Below are 12,776 nucleotides of genomic sequence, written 5' to 3'. Positions count from 1 at the left end.
AAGTCAGAACCACAACTATGACCACAGTTACTTAAACGCATCAGTATCAACTTCCAGAGACCTCTGATGGCTTCTGTCAGCCCTACAGCCTTAGCCTCATGCAGTCTATCTTAACCCACTACTTAAGATAGTTATTAAAATTTACAGATAGTATAAATCCAGAGAGGGCTGATAGTACAATAAATGACAATTCAAAAACCTCAACAGGCTGAAAAACCCTAAAATCAAATACTCATAAATGTGAAGTCCTGCCCTCAAGTTCTAAACCCACTGTGTGAGTCCAGCAAGAATAAAACCTGGTTTCATAGTTGAGTTGACAAAGAAATAGCAATAGTACTTAACTATAATTCTGATCCCAACAGGGTGATGTGACTGGGGCTGAAGAAATAGTTGCATTTTAATTGTTAAATGAGCTTTAAAAAGAAGCAGCAGCAGCAGCAGCAATAGTGTTAATGCATCCTGCTTTAATCACATTGCATAGGAAATATGGATGAGGATTTTGCCTGTAAAACGATGGGAAAACGAAGGTTTGATAGCTGTCATGTTCAGCTGAAGGAACTGTAGAAAGTACCCAGAGAAAAGGGATAACAGATTGATGGTGATGGCCAACTTCACATTTGGAAAAGTGTTATTTGAAAGATGAATTAGATTTATTCTCTGAGGCTCTATAGGAAAGAACTCTGACCAATAAGGGGTGAATATTACAAAGTAAAATTTACCTTAAAAACCTAACATAAATAGAAAAGAGGGTGCTTTTGAGTATTGCAGTGTAACTTCTGCCTTATGAAAAATAGAGCTACAAGTTATTATGCCCCTGACATCTTGAAAATTTTGTTTCAAATGCTAGTTGTGAAATGAATAATTACAAAAAGAACTTCTTCCCCAGGAAAAAAAAAAAAGTGAGTTTTTTTATTTTTCTTTTTCTCTTCCATCCATTAGTGTTTGGAAAGAAGTGGCTTGCACTCTTATTTAGTAATATGGTGGAGGCTGCAAAGTAGGGCTTCTATATTTGGGAGTAGTATATACTATGCTTATTTTATTGTATTTCTAAAACTAAAATGAGAGGTTCAAGAATAGAAAAGCCAGCATCTCAAATACTTCCTGTACTTTAAAAGTTTGTTCTGACTTGTCTTTTTGTCTCTATTGTGTTCATAGATTTTTGAGGGCATTTATCAGATAAAATTAAGTGCCAGGGTATCATGAACATATCTTCCCAAACTCATAAAAACTTTAGTAAGTTCTACATGTGTGATTTAAAAAATAATCAAGAATTCATGAGGAAACAGCTCTGAGAATAAATAGTCCTTTCTCTTTGCTTTAGTACCTGCCTCCCTCTTAACTGTTTCACTGCCTGTCATAAAATTCTTTCCTTACACCAAAAAGAGTTTTCTGAACTTACTATTTCTGTGTATTCAGTTGAAGGCCTTTATTAGTTAAGCTATTAGAGTAGGTGCCACAGTGACTTGGCCTTGCTCTAAAACCCTAATGATGGCCCTCTTAAATAATTGCAGTAGGCTGAAAGCTGTTAATTTGAAGTTGAAGCTTACTCAAGTCAAGTTCAAAATCAATGCTGAGTTTAAATACAAAATATAGAAAAAAATATTCCTGATAAGATCTTAAGTAGCTAATAAAGTAGAATATATAGACATAACTATAACTTAGTAAGTCCGACACAGCTCGTCCCCTCCCCAGTGTCGAGAGGGTTCGTGCTCACTCCTGGGGTGCAGCTCCTTGAGATCCCAACCCACAGTGAGTGTGGTTCACTAGCTCCCAACCATTAGGGATCCTGGACTCCAGTCTCTGATCCCTTGCTTCTGTGGAGCTACCAGAAGCATCCCGTAGCATCTCAGGCAACCATTCTGGAAGAGAGTAATGTCTCCAGAGGAAAAGTGGCCCCAAATGTTGTTTACATCACACCCGACCTCTATCCTCATCCTGATACAGGCCTGGCAATTCTTCAAATTCTTCACCACATTTTCGGCTCCCCACTACTTCTGCAAGGAGGGTTTATCTGAATTACCTAGTCCAGCATTACTGGAAATGGGGGTCCTCAGCAACACCTTTTTTATGATAATCAAGAAACAACTACCAAAAAATTGTTTTTAAAAAAAAAGATATAATCTTGGAAGTGGAAATATGAAGCAAATGATTTAATAACAATTTTATCATCAGCAATGGAGAAGGGGGAATAGTAAGAATTTGTTAGTATTTATTTAAAACTGTCCAGAAGTAAGAAGTACTTTATCAAGTAACCATGAATGTCTAGCACAGTTCACTTCTATCCTGTTGGATATTTATATTGAATTAAATAGAAACTATGTCCTTTATCATTGAATGAGAATCATTTTTTAGAGTTTATTATGTGAGGTATTTCACAAAATTATCCATCCTAATTGTGTACAGAACTTTACAACTATAGAATTCCAAACTTCCATGATTTAACTACTTTGCATTGGGATTGATAATTAATTCTCTTATTAATTTTATTGGATTAAATTACTTCTCCCAGAGCTTGAATATTATGGAGTAAACCAACCTTTTTTTAAACCTACAAAACTAAGGAACAGACTTCGAATTATGTTGACTTTCTGCCAAAGTGACTCTTCCCATTAGACCCATCCTTTCACATCAAGCCTTATTTTTTTCACTCTTAATCTATAACAATGAAGACTGAGAAAATTATCTTGAATTTGGCTAGAACAGCTTAAGTCAGTTTATCTCAGATAAATTGTTAAGCAGTTTTTAAAAATTCTTGTACGATATGATATCAAATACCTCAGAATTACAAGGATAGTCATTCATTCAATACGCATTTGTGATTGTTAACGTTATTCTAGAAACTACCATGGATGCTGAGAATACATGGGATGGGTGAGGGGAAACAATGCTATAAAGGAACAGAAATAGAGATGCTATGAAGAGAATACTAGGGTTTGGAGAATCTAATCAAAAGTGATTAATCTGGGAAAGCCTTTTTGAGAAGGTGACATTTAAGCTGAAACCTGAAGCATTAATAGGAGTTAGTCCTAACTGATGAGTAAGAAGAACATTCCAAGTATAGGGTGTAACATTTGCAAACACTATGTTGCAGGAGGAAATGAAATATTTTCCAGGCGTTAGTGTGGAAATAGTGTGGTAAACAGGGAAAGAGGAACATGAAATGAAGTTTTTGAAGCAAGTATTCAGATTTACAACATCCATAAGCTATATTAAGCACTTACCCTAATTCATATGTACCACATTTTATTGGCTTTTTTATTTTGTATTTGTGTCCCCAAGTAGTTTGTCCATGAGGGCAGGGACTGGTTCTTTCTTATTACCATTGTATTCTCAGCACCTAATAAAGAATTGGACACATAGTAGGCATTCAATATTTATTTGAATGAATGAACATATAAATGAATGATGTTAATGTGTAATTTAGGAATATCCTAAGAGCATTGGGAGGACATTAAAGCATTTTAAAGAAGACATCAAATTTATGTTTCTCCACGTCATTTCAACTGCCCTGTAGGGAACGGGTTAAGGGGTCAAGAATGGAAATGGAGGACCAGTTAGGAGGAGGCTACTGCCTCATATATATATGACATATATAAATGATGATGTAATAATTATGATAGCATCTTTGAGTGCTTACACTGTACATAGCATTTTCATTATGTCATGTAACCCTCACAATAACTCTATGGGATATATATTATTATTATCTTATGTATTTTGTAGATATGGTTACTTGGGATTAGAGAGATTTGATAACTTCTTTAAGGATGAAAAGCTAATAAATGGATGATAGCTTGGACTAGATAAACATTAACAGAAGAGGATAGTTTTAAGATATACTTTGGAGATAGGCTCTCCAGGACTTGGTGACATGAGGAGTAAGAGAGAGGGAAGCATCTAGAATATTTCTCAGGGTTTTTACTCAAGCCCCTGGTGAATGAAAGTGACATTTACTGACCCATGGACAAGGGAGAGGGAGAATATTTGGAAAGAATACAGAAAACAAGACTTTAGACGTGTTAGGTTTAAGATGTTTCTGAATCATCTGAAAAGATATCATATAGACAACTATAGACTGGAAGTTCAAAAAATATGTCTAAATATTAAGATCTAAATTTTGGATTTCTTGAGCTATAAATAGTTAAAAGATAGAAGAGTGGAAGGGATCAACTAGAGAGAGTTTGTGAAGAGCAGAAGGCTCAGCACCAAACCACAGAGATAAAGGAAAAAGGACCAGCATTTAGAAGTCAGTTAAAGAAGAGCCACCAGAGATAACTGAGAATTATCAGAGGTGTGTGAGAATTTCATGTCATGAAATCCAAGAGAAAATAGTTATTTGAGAAACAGAACATGGTCAAACAATGTTGGATATTAGTCAGATGATATATGAAGATCAAGTTAGAGGAGGCTTAGAAGAGTCTGTAGAATTTGGCAACCTAGAGCTCACTGATGAACAAGAGCCATTTCAGGGAAATAGTGGAAAAGGAAGCCAGATGGATGTGGGTTGGGTTAAATGGGATGGCTCGTTAAAGATAACAAGTTCAACATACTCATATTCATATTATCATTCATATTCATTATTCATATTCATATTATCATTCCACTAAATGATAATAGAATTTTAAAAGGCATAAACTCCCAAAGATAGAGAGAAGCAAGATGGCGGAGTAGAAGGATGCTCGTAGCTCACCCTCTCCCACAAATACACCAACACTCACATCTACGGACCTACGCAGCCAACCAGAGCACCTGCTGAACTCTGACAGAACATCGCCCTTTTCTAAAGACAAAGATGCCAAAAATCTGGTAGGAAAAAAGGAAAAAAGAAAGAAGAAAAAGCAAAACAGTGTGGGACCGGTCCCACAGGGAGGGAGCAGCAAAGGAGGACTGGCACTCGTTCACTGGGCACCCTCCCCTCCAATGGAGAGGCCAGCAGGACGGAGGGGGAGCCTCGGAGGCTCAGATCTGTCCCAAGCACACCTTGACTGACAGAACTGAGGTAAACGGGCACAAAGGGTCCCCGCGACACCCAGCCTGAGACGCAAGCCCGCAGCTGGGGCCGAGACGGGCCACCCGAGCCGGGCGGAGAATGGGGGCGGCTGCACTGAGGCAGCCTCGGGGGACTGCAGGGGGCTGCGTGCCATGGCTGGGAGGGGATACAGAGCGGAACAACCTCGGTCCCCCATAAATTGCGAAAATAGCAAAGCAACATGGCTGGTGTGCCCTGAGGGGCGGGGCGCTGTACCCTTTGTCTCCTCAGACCTTCGCTGCCATTACTGGCGCTTCTCGCGAGAAGAGAGGCGGGGCGCAACCGCAGCCGCCACCTCCTCCTGTGCGAGCGCCCGGGCGGGGGCAGGACCGAGCCCTGAATCCACACCTGGGGCTCCGCAACCTCCTAGGCAGGACTGAGACTTGTCTACAGCCCAAGGAAGATAGGATCTTTCTGCCCTGGCACCTCAGAGAACTTGTGCCGCCAAGACAAACAAGGAGCTGAGATTTGGCAAGAAGCAGGAGCCAGGCCCTTCTGCGGTCTCCCCAAGCCCACCTTCAGAGCGCCAACCCTAGGCGGAGTGGGCAGCTGCACAGAGCAGCTGAGCAACCAGCACCGGGAAAGGGCGGGCGGCAACCCATCTTCCTGGCAGGAATGCAGCACCTGACCACGGTGCTGGGAGGGAGCACAATCCGCCCACCTGTCTCCCCCTGAGCACAGCATCCGACCGCAGCATTGGGAGGGGGAGAGACCCGCCCACCCACTGGGTAAGAGCTCAGCTCCTGACCCAGTGTTAGGAGGGGGCGCGATCTGCTAGCCGACAGCCACTGGGAGCAGCACAGATGAGGGCACCAACAGAGGGCCTCTGGAAACAGCAAGCTGAGTAGGTGAAACAGGATGAAGACACAAAGACCTCTCAATAAAATCATTAAGAGCACATCATCTCCAGGAGAACTAGATAACTGATACTCCTTAAGCCACAGTGCCAGAGAGATAAGAGCAATATGAAGAAGCAATTAAAAGATCAAGAGAAATCCCCTGAAAGCACGATCAAGGAAATACATATTGATGGCCTACTAGATCAAGATTTCAAAAAAGGAGTGATCAAAGTACTGAAGGAACTAAAAGAAATAGTGTTTAGAGATATAAAATATGTCAAAAATGAAATAGAAGCTGTAAAGAAGAACCAAGTAGAATTAGTAAACTCATTTGCTGAGATGAGAGCTGACCTAAAGGCTGTGCAAAGCAGACTAGATAATGCAGAGGAACGAATAAGTGACCAAGAAGACAGGACAACAGAAAGCACCCAATCAGAACAGCTGAGAGAAAAACAAATAAAAAACAATGAAAACAATATTAGGAACCTATGAGATAATATAAAGTGTGCCAATCTACACATAATAGGGATTCCATATGGGGAAGAAAGAACAAAGGGGATTGAAAAGGTTTTGAAGAAATCATGACTGAAAACTTCCCAAACCTAAAGGAATCAGATATCCAAGTAAAGGAAGCTCAGAGGGTTCCAAACAGGAAGAATCCAAACAGACCCACACCAAGACATATCATAATCAAGATGGCCAGAGTCAAGGATAAAGAAATGATCCTAAAGACAGCAAGAGAAAAACAAAGAGTGAGTTACAAGGGAACCCCCATAAGGCTCTCAGCTGATTTCTCTACACAAACACTACAGGCCAGAAGGGAGTGGCAAGATATATTCAAAGTCCTGAAAGGAAAAAAGATGCAGCCTAGGATACTCTATCCAGCAAGGCTATCCTTTAGAGTAGAAGGAGAGATAAAGAACTTCACAGACAAGCAAAAATTAAAAGAGTTTAGCAACACTAAACCCATGCTAAAAGAAATATTGACAGGTTTACTCTAAATAGAAAAGAAGCAGCATGCTACAAAAATGAGAAACTCATAACTGGAAAGGGGATAACTGCCATGAATTGCAAAAGAATAAACACAAAATTGTAAAATAAGACATCTAAATCAGTAAGAGTGGGAGAGGGAAGCAAGGAAAGCCACTGTGGAAAACAGTATGGAGATTCCTCAAAAGACTAGGAATAGACTTACCATGTGACCCAGTAATCCCACTCCTAGGCATATATCCAGAAGGAACCCTACTTCAAAATGGCACTGGCACCCCAATATTCATAGCAGCAATATTTACAATAGCCAAGATATGGAAGCAGCCTAGATGTCCATCAACAGATGACTGAATAAATAAGAAGTGGTATATTTATACGATGGAATACTATTCAGCCACAAAAACCGACAACAAAATGCCATTTGCAGCAACATGGATGTTCCTGGAGAATGTCATTCTAAGTGAAGTAAGCAAGAAAGAGAAAGAAAAATACCATATGAGATTGCTCATATGAGGAATCTAAAAAAAAAAAAAAAAAAAGGCATAAATACAAAACAGAAACATACTCATAGACATAGAATACAAACTTATGGTTGCCAAGGGGGTGGGAAGGGACAGACTAGGATTTTAAAATGCAGAATAGATAAACAAGATTATACTGTATAGCACAGGGAAATATAAACAAGATCTTGTGGTAGCTCACAGAGAAAAAAATGTGACAGTGAATATATGCATGTTCATGTATAACTGAAAAATTGTGCTCTACACTGGAATTTGACACAACATTGTGAAATTATTACAAATTAATAAAAAATGTTAAAATAAATAAATAAATAAATAAATAAATAAATAAATAAATAACTCCCTCCCAAGGATAATGAGATGGTAAGGGTAATAATAGCAACAAAATTTTGGAAGCTAGCCAGGAGTTGGATAAGTGATAACCGACCTAGCAGATTTGAAAAAGCTGAATCCTAAGCCAGCAACCCCTTTTCTGTGGAGCTCCCCCAAAATTCAAAAACTGGTGGTGTTAATACCTCTGGAAACAGGGATGGAAAAAAACATGAAAATGGAAAATCTGTAGATAAACAACAAATTTATACTGCAAAGCACATGGAACTATATTCAGTATCTTGTAGTAACTTATGGTGAAAAAGAATACGAAAACGAATATATGTATGTTCCTATATGACTGGAGCATTGTGTTGTACACCAGAAATTGACATAACTTGTAAACTGACCATACTTAAATAAAAAAAATTTTTAATGGAAAATCTGGTTAAGAAACAGACCTCTCAGATCTCCCCTCCCTCACTGAGCAACTTAGAGCTTGTTACAACCTCTTTCAGGTGAGGATAGAACAAAGGGTGTCTGTACTGAAACTAAGAGGATAAAGTGATGTTTCATTATTTTTTATGGCTGAGTAGTATTCGTGTGTGTGTGTGTGTGTGTGTGTGTGTGTGTGTGATATATATATATATATCACATCTTCTTTATCCATTTGTCTGTTGATGGACACTTGGGTTGCTTTCACATCTTGGATATTGTAAATGATTGGGGTTCATGTATATTTTCAAATTAGTGTTTTTATTTTTTACTGATATATACCCAGGAGTGGAATTGCTGAATCATATGCTCGTGCTATTTTTAGTTCTTTGAGGAACCTCCATACTGTTTTCCATAGTAGCTATACCAATTTGCATTCTCATCAACAGTGTGCAAGGGTTCCATTTTCTCCAAATCCTTGCCAACATTTGTTGTTTGTGGTCCTTTTGATGATAGCCATTCTGACAGGTATGAGATGACATCTCAGCTGTTTGGATTTGCATTCCTCTAATAAGTAGCAACGCTGAGCATCTTTTCACATGCCTATTAGCCATCTACCTGCATGTCTTCTTTGGAAAAAATGTCTATTCAGGTCTTCCACTCATTTTGTTTCTTTTTAAATTTATTTATTGTTTAACTCTCTTTGTGGAGGAGGTAATGAGGTTTAGTTATTTATTATTTTTCAGTGGAGGTGCTGGGAATTGAACCCAGGACCTCGTGCATTCTAGGCATGCACTCTGCCACTGAGCTATACCCTCCCCCCTTCTGGCCATTTTGTGATTGAGTTGTTTGTATTTATGATATCGAGCTGTATGGGCTGTTTATATGTTTTGGATATTAACTCCTTGCCTGTCATATCATTTGTGAATATTTTCTCCCATTCCCTAGGTTGTCTTTTTGTTTTGTTGATGGTTTCCTGTGCTGTGCAAAAGCTTTTAAGTTTAAAGGAAACAGACAGATACAGAAAACAAACTAGTGGTTATGAGTGGGGAAAGGGAACAGAAGATAGGCAAGATAGGGGTAGGGGATAAAGAGGTACAAACTATTACGTGAAAAATAAATAAACTATGAGGATATATTGTGCAACACAGGGAATATAGCCAGTATTTTATAATAATTATAAGTGGAATTTAACCTTAAAAATATCACAAATCACTATGTTGTACACCTGTAACTTATATAATATTGTACACCAACTATATTTCAATTTTCTAAAAAGCTTTTAAGTTTGAGTACTATTTGTTTATTTTTGCTTTTATTTCGTTTCCCTTAGGAGACAAATCCAAAAAAAAAAAAAATATTGCTACGTTTTATGCCAAGGAGTGTTCTGCCTATGTTCTCTTCTAGGAGTTTTATGGTTTCAGGTCTTACATTTAGGTCTTTAATCCATTTTGAGTTTACTTCTGTATATAGTGTGAGGTAATGTTCTAATCTCATTCTTTTATATGTAGCTGTCCAGTTTTCCCTGCACTACTTATTGGAGAGATCTTTTCTCCATTGTATATTCTGCCTACTTTGTCATAGATTACCTGACTATAGTTGTGTGGGTTTATTTCTGGACTCTCTATCCTGTTTCATTGATCTATGTGTCTCTTATTGTGCCAGTGCCCTGCTGTTTTTATTACTGTAGCTTAGTTGTATAGTCTGAAGTCAGGGAGGGTGATATCTCCAGCTTTGTTCTCTTTTTTCTCAAGATTGCTTTGGCAACTTGGCATCTTTCATGGTTCTATACGGATTTTAGGATTATTTATTCTAGTTCTGGGAAAATGTCATGGATATTTTGATAGGGATTGCATTAAATCTCTAGTTTAATGGGTACTGTGGACGTTTTAAGAATATCAATTCTTCCAACCCACAGAACACAGACTATCTTTCTATTTCTTTATATTCTCTTCAATTTCCTTCATCAGCGTTTTAGAGTTTTCAAAGTATGAGTCTTTTATCTTCTTGGTTAAGTTATTCCTGGGTATTTTATTCTTTTTGATGTAATTTTAAATGGGATTGGGTTTTTATTTTCTCTTTCTGATATTTCATTATTAGTGTATAGAATCAACAGATTTCTGTATATTAATATTAAATCCTGCAACATTACTGAATTCATTTGTTAGTTCTAATAGCTTTTTGGTGGAGACTTTAGGGTTTTTTATATCTTGTATCATTTCACCTGCAAATATTGACAGTTATACTTCTCTCAATTTGGATGCTTTTTTTTTTTTTTTTTTCTTGTTTGATTGCTGTGGCTAGGACTTCCATTGCTATGTTAAATAGAAGTGGTGTGAATGGGCATCCTTGTATTTTTCCTGAAATTAGAGGAAAGGCTTTCAGCTTTTCACTGTTGAGTATGATGTTAGCTGTGCTTTTGTCCTAAATGGCATTTATAATGTTGAAATATGTTCCCTCTATCTCAACTTTTGATGACAGTTTTTATCATAAATGGATGTTGCATTTTGTCAAATGATTTTCTGCATCTGTTGAGATGATCATGTGATTTTTATTCTTCCTTTTATTAATGTGGTGCATCTCATTGATTGATTTGTGAATACTGAACTATCCTTGTGACCCTGGAATAAATCCCACTTGATCATGGTGTATGACCATTTTTATATATTGTCAGATTTGGTTTGCTAATATTTTGTTGAGGATTTTTGCATCTGTATTCATCAGAGATATTGGTCTGTAATTTTCTTTTCTTGTAGTATCTTTGTCTGGTTTTGGTATCAGGCTAATGGTGGCCTTGTAGAATGACTTTGGGAATGTTCCATCCTCTTCAATTTTTTGGAATAGTTTGGAATAGAAGAATAGGTATTAGCTCTTCCTTATATGTTTGGTAGAATTTCCCATGAAGCCATCTGGTCCTGGACATTTGTTTGCTGGGAGTTTTTTTAAATTACAAATTCAGTTTCAGTACTAGTGCTTAGTCTGTTCAAATTGTCTGTTTCTCCTTGATTCAGTCTTGGCATATTGTATGTTTCTAGAAATTTGTCCATTTCTTCTAGGTTGTCCAATTTGTTGGCATATTTGTAGTATTCTCTTATGGTTTTTTATATCTCTGTAGTTGCTATTTTTCCACTTTCCTTTATTATTTAGGTCCTCTCTCTTTTCTTCTTGGTGAGCCTGGCTAGAGGGTTATCAACTTTATCTTTTTAAAAATTCAGCTTTTGGTTTTATTGATTTTTTTTTTTGGTCTCTATTTTATTTCCTCTCTGATTTTTATTATTTCCTACCTTCTCTTGAATTTAGGCTCTGCTTGTTCTTCTTGTTCTTCTATTTCTAATTCCTTTAGATAGTAAACTAGGTTGTTTATTTGAGATTTTTCTTGTTTCTTGAGGAAGGTCTGTACTGCTATGAACTTCCTTTTTAGAACAGATTTTGCTGCATCCCAGAGATTTTGGAAAGTTGTTCTTCCATTTTCATTTGTCTCAAGGTATTTTCTGACTCCTCTTTGATATCTCCATTGACCCACTGTTTTTTAGTAGCATGTTGTTTAGTTTCCACGCAATTATTTTTTTTCTCATTTCTCTTCCTGTAATTGATTTTTAGTTTCATACCAAAGTATGTTTATACTTTGTTTTAAAGTCTGTTTTGTCTGATATGAATATTGTCTGTCCCTGCTTTTTTGTCATTTCTGTTTGCATGAAATATTTTTTTCAATCCTCTTTCAGTTGGTGTTTGTCTTTATCTCTGAAATGAGTCTCTAGTAGGCAGCATACAGATGGGTCTTTTTTTTTTAAATCCAATCCACCACCCTATGTCTTTTGATTGAAGCATTTAGCCCACTAATATTTTATTAATAGCTATGTATCTCAACAAGAGATGTTAGTGGTCTGAAGGAATCCAATGATAACAAATCAAAAACAAGAGCAGGAAATGCTGACATGTGGAGCAGAAGGTAAAGTTGACATTTCTGGGAACTGAGACACTAGCAGACAGGAGGGAAATGGTTACAGTCTAATCCATTTGTCTTGCTTATAATTGTTGTCATAGTGTAAGTGTGTATTCCATGGACCTGCGTACTGCCACTAATGAATAAAATAAATATTAATATATTATACTCGTAATATCCTTAATGCAAATTCTATGAAGAGTGTTCCAAGAAATAACAAGTTTGAGAAGCAAAATAAATTCTTATATTAGCAATTTCACCAAAGGATTCTGTGTAGAGCTATTAGCTTGCTGGGAGATCCAAATATTATCCATTAATGTTACCTAGCATTTTCTAGTATTGAATATTTGCTATAAGTTACAGTTTTTTATGAGTACTATTAAGCCTGATATTTCTTATTTATTATATAATTTTGACATTGAAATCTATAATGATAAATAAAGAACACAAATGATGTTAGAAGCAGTTTAAGAAAGACAAGGAAATAAGTCAGCCCATTGCCAGATATGTTTTAAATTATTGCAATGTTAGTTTGGGGCCTTCACAGCATCTCAGATATAGATATATATTATATAGATATATATAAATATATTCACAACATCAAAAGGTCAAAAACTTCTGCAAAAACCCTGATGAGACAATGCCTCTTACTTCTAAGAGCAATACGTAGTTTAATAGTAATGTCAAAGGACAAGATTTAGGGGAAAATA

The 12,776-nt window shown here is 37.1% G+C and overlaps 1 protein-coding gene and 1 non-coding gene across 2 annotated transcripts in view; one reads left to right on the top strand and one right to left on the bottom strand.

The window, feature by feature from the left end:
* Positions 1-12,776, top strand: part of C21H1orf116 (chromosome 21 C1orf116 homolog) — a 36,634-nt gene that overhangs the window by 7,953 nt on the left and 15,905 nt on the right. The gene's annotated exons all lie outside the window — the stretch shown is intronic.
* Positions 8,870-8,942, bottom strand: TRNAS-AGA (transfer RNA serine (anticodon AGA)). The gene has a single exon. It is a non-coding gene; the product is annotated as a tRNA-Ser (tRNA).

This window comes from Camelus dromedarius, chromosome 21 (assembly GCF_036321535.1).
Source record: "Camelus dromedarius isolate mCamDro1 chromosome 21, mCamDro1.pat, whole genome shotgun sequence".
NCBI lineage: Eukaryota > Metazoa > Chordata > Mammalia > Artiodactyla > Camelidae > Camelus > Camelus dromedarius.
The sequence above is the reverse complement of the archived record's forward strand: the minus strand, read 5'-3'. Positions and strand labels throughout refer to the sequence as shown.